Source organism: Zalophus californianus, chromosome 4 (assembly GCF_009762305.2).
Source record: "Zalophus californianus isolate mZalCal1 chromosome 4, mZalCal1.pri.v2, whole genome shotgun sequence".
Lineage (NCBI taxonomy): Eukaryota > Metazoa > Chordata > Mammalia > Carnivora > Otariidae > Zalophus > Zalophus californianus.
The window spans coordinates 87,623,197-87,628,109 of record NC_045598.1 but is presented as its reverse complement, the minus strand read 5'-3'; the positions used below and the strand labels follow the sequence as shown (position 1 = coordinate 87,628,109).

At 34.8% G+C, this 4,913-nt stretch overlaps 1 pseudogene; it reads left to right on the top strand.

The window, feature by feature from the left end:
- Positions 1–4,319: 4,319 nt before the first annotated feature.
- LOC113917827 lies at positions 4,320–4,472 on the top strand (annotated as a pseudogene).
- The last annotated feature ends 441 nt before the right edge of the window (positions 4,473–4,913 follow it).

The window sequence follows — 4,913 nt, the reverse complement described above, 5'->3', positions numbered from 1 at the left end:
ATATTCAAATGACTTTTTTTTTTTTTTTTTTTTGGTATACCAAGGGTAGGAAAAGAGTAAACTCTCCATTCTGTGTGTCCAAGATATTCTCACCTGGCTCTCTACAGACAGATATCCCTCATCTTTTTTTTTTTTCTTCCCCCTGCCTCAAAAAGTGACTTTCTTTTTTTGTAAGGCTCATCCTTTATTTCCTCAAAAAGCAATAGTCTGTTTGGGCCCCATGTCGCCAGATACCCAGTGATGCACCTCAGATTATCCACAAAAGACTCTTCTAGTTGTCCCTAGTGTGGCCTTCATCTCCCAGTATGACTTCTGTGGTAGATTCTTATGGTTGGATGACCAAATCTCCATTTCCAGGTTTATTTTCCCTCAACAAATTCCATCCAGGGATGGCCATATGACCGAGCTGTAGACAATGACAATGACAGAAAAGTCAAATGTGCTGCAGAGTGTCTGGGCAAGTCTTTGTTCTGTCTGACACAAATACTGCCTTTTCCTCTGGCCCTCCATCGTCCTCCTGCCAGGGCTGTGAATGGGGTGGCTGCAGCTGCAATAGTCATCATGGGGCCATAAGGGAAAGGACCTGAGAACAGCAGAACAACAGCCCTGATGTTGCTAAGCAGCTAATTCAATGCGAGCAGCTACCTACTTCTAGACCTTTCTCATTATATAAAGCAAACCATTGTAGTCTGGTACAGAATCATCTTTATCATATATATTTCCACCATTCTGTTTATGACTACAGAAGTATTCTCTAAGATGATAGACGCTTTCTCTTCTATGCTCCACATTTCTGTCTGAGCCCTCACCAGCAGCACCTTTAATGTCCATATCTCTACTAATAATCTCTTCAAGGCAATCTAGACTTTTTCTATCATGTGTCTCAAAATTTTTCCAGCCTCTATTCAGTATCCAATTGCAAAGCCACGTCCACATTTTTAGGTGTTTGTTAAAGGAGCACCCCATTTCTCAGTATCAAATTCTGTATTGATTTTCTAGGGCTGCCATTACAAATTACCACAAACCTGATGGCTTAAAACTGCATAAATTTCTTCTTTTATAGTTCTGGAGGACAAGAGTCTGGAATCAGGTGTTGGAAAGACTGTGCTCTATCCATAAGCTCTGGAAGAGAAAAAGTTATTTGTTATTTGGCTTTTCTAGCTTCTGGTGGCTGCCCAGCATTCCTTGGCGTGTAGCCATATTCCTTCAATCCCTGCCTCAATATTCAGACTGTGTTTTCCTCCACAAGTATCTACTCTCCTTCTGCCTGTCTCTTATCAGGATGCTTGCAAATCCAGATAATAAAGGATTATTTCCTCATTGCAAGATTTATCATTTAATCACATCCACAAAGACACTTTTTCTAAATAAGCTAACCATCACAAGTTCCACGGATTTGATTGAATATCTTTTATGAGACCATTTATCAGCTTACCTCCACATTAATTAGGGACACTAATCTGTTGTTTTCAATTTTTTGTATTGCCTTTGTCTAATTTGGGTACCAGGGTAGTACTAGCTTTATAAAATGAGTTGGGAAATGTTTCCTCTTCTATTTTCTGGAAGAGATTGTATTGAATTAGTTTAATTTCTTCTTTAAATGTTTCTTAAAACCCTCCAATAAAATTATCTGGGAGATTTCATTTTTGGAAGTTTTTAAAATTATGAATACAATTTCAAATTAGGTGAGATATAATTGTGGGTGGTTTTTTTTTTTTGAGGAATTGGTTAATTTCCAATGTCAAATAAATGTGTGTAGAGGTTTTTTTATGATCTTTTTTTATGTCTGCCAGGTCTGTAGAGATATCCATTGCCTCATTCTGATATTAAAAATTTAGGGCGCCTGGGTGCCTCATTTGGTTAAGCGACTGCCTTCGGCTCAGGTCATGATCCTGGAGTCCCGGGATTGAGTCCCGTGTCGGGCTCCCTGCTCAGCGGGGAGTCTGCTTCTCCCTCTGACCCTCTTCCCTCTCATGCTCTCTATCTCTCATTCTCTCTCTCTCTCAAATAAATAAATAAAATTTTTAAAAAAATTTATATTTTCTCTCTTTTCTTTGTGGTCTTGCTAGAGGTATGCAAATTTTATTTTATCTTTTTGAAAAAACAGATCTTTGTTTTATTAATTTTTTCTATTGTTTTCCATTTTTAATTTCATTCATTTTTGCTCTTATTTTTAATATTTCCTTTCTTCTGCTTAACTGGGGTTATTTTGTTTATTTTGTTCTTTTTCTAGGTAATCTAGATGGGAACTTAGATTGTATATTTGATATTTTTCTTCTTTTCTAATGTATTCATGTTAGTGCTATGATTTTCCTTCTTTACTACTGTTTTAGCTGTGTACCACAAATATTTTTTATGTTGTATTTTATTTCCATCTAGTTCAATGTATAGTGTTATTTTCCTTGAGATGTCCTCAATGACCTTGGATTTAGAAATATGTCACTTTGGGTTTCCAAGTGTCTGGTAGTTTTCCTGTTATCTTGCCATTAATGATTTCTAACCTTATTCCACTGTGGCCGGATAATACATTCTATATGGTTTCAATTGTTTTTAGTTTGTTGAGATTTCTTTTATAGACCAGGATATAGTTATCTTGACATATGTTCTGCAGGCACTTGAAAGGAATGTATATTCTGCTGTGGTTGACAGAGTGTTCTATAAATGTCAGTTGAATCCTGTTGCTGATGATATTGTAAAAACCTTCTATGTCATTACTTATTTAATGGCCACTAGTTCCTGGCAGGGATGATAATTTTGACTCCCTACCTGATCTTCTCTGATATGACCCTGGTGAGGGTGGGGCATGTCAAAGTTTGGTGGGGATGGAAGTCTAGGGTCCTCACTTGGCCTTTGCTCATGTGGCTGATGGTAGGGCCACATTTTTTTTTCTGTTTGGTTGAAATAGAGCAGTTATATATATATTTTTTAATTTCTGTCTTACAAAGCATCTCCTTTCTTTGTCCTCTGGCTAGAGAGAGCAGATTTTAGCTAAGGTGTTTTGTTTGTTTTTTAGTCTACATCCATTGATGTTTCTGGGTTGCTGTTTTCTCCAACACCCAGTCTGGGACATATGAGTCAAAAGAAACTCAGAGAACTCACCATCATGTCATTCTTCATGTCCTGAGATCCCCAACTAGTCTCCTTTCTTCTCTTCACTTTTTACAGTCCTCTTCTATTTGTCTTATATAAATATTCCACAGTTTTTGTTAGATTTAGCAACATTTTGTTTTATTTAGTTAGATTTGCTAAGTTTAGATCATTTGCCTTGGCGAATGAAATAGCAGAAGTGATACATACCAGTTCAAAGATGGAGCGTTGGGAGCCATCATGTGATTTCAGCACTGTACTCTTCTTTTTTCCATGAAGAGGCAATATCCAGTAGAAGCTATGTTTTCCTGAATCTCAGACAGAAGTCAACATAGAAGAGGGCTGCAGGCACTCTACAGCTGTCAGGTAATCTTAATGAGAAAGATATCTTTTTCTTGTTATTGTAAGCCACTGAGGCTGTGGAATTGCTTACTATCACACCACACTCTTGCAAAACTGACTAATATACTCATGTTAAATAAGCATAACTACATTAAATTTTCACATTCCCTGAGACTTTCTAATAATTCAATTTGGAATTTTGTTGTTGTTTTATGTAAAACTTAAAAATATATACTTTATGAAAGAACAGTATTTTATATATTGTGGCAGAAACAAGACATTAATTTTCCAGTTTCTACTTTTTTGGTACCAATCCCATTTTCCAGTATTTCCCAAACATTGACAATACTACATCTAAATGCAATTCATCTCATACAAGAAGGTAAAAGGAGAAGAAAGTAAGAAAGATAGAATGGCACTGTGTTTGGTGCCTTTAGACCTGGAGATAATTTCTACTAACAAATTGAGTTGAACATTTCCTAGATAAGTATCTATTGACTTTATATTTTGAGTATCTGATAAAGAAATGGGTCTTACATTCCCTGAAAATAAAATAATTCCAGAACTTTTAAATGAAATTTTCATATGATGTATCTATGTTATTGTATTATAAATGGATGTCTTTTATGAACATGAAATATGAAAATAATCTTTGTTATTTCATTTTTAGACAAAAAAGCCCACCTCGGAAAAATAAATGAAATAAATGTAAATTATACAACTAAAACAGAGTAAATTTTAATGGAAAGGATGATATCATGGGCCATGAATCAAATATTCAGATTATAAATTGTGGTTGACATGGCCAAACAAGTGTCAGTTTTGCAATCCAACAGGTGAACATTTTCACCGTATTTCTGTGTCAACACTTTCTATAAACCTTAACTCCAATCGCTTCTCGCCTTTTGGCTATGATCAAGTGTAGTATCTGTTCTTATCAGTCTATAAACCTCGACTCCCAAAGATATATAAAAAGAAGTAGAATCTGAGCTCCTATGGGTTATCACATAAGATAAAAATATGTTTGTGTTCAAGAAACACTAGAATTACTCAATATCTTTTAAATTGAATTTATGTCATGTCATTTCCTTTGTCTAAAAGTCAATGGAAGCTATATTTGCAAGGTCTCCATTCTTGATATTATCTATGAGAAAAAAGAAAAATAAGAGACATTGCAAATTACAGTCACTTCTCAAAGTCATTCAAAAATTTTGTGTAGTTTCTACACAATTTTGTGTAATTGTCTACAGATTTATTTTTAGGGATAACTTGATAATATTTTGTTACTTTTTACCAATGACTTTGTTGTTTTTAATTGGATTCTTTCACAATAAAGTATTCAAATATTTTATTGCTCATTATGATCCCTTCCAAAAGAGCACATGACCAAAAGACATCATCAAAAAAAAAAAAAAAAAGCAGGACCTCATTGAAGTGAAAAAATTACTTTTGTCATTTTGTCATTTTGTAAATAGATAAGACTT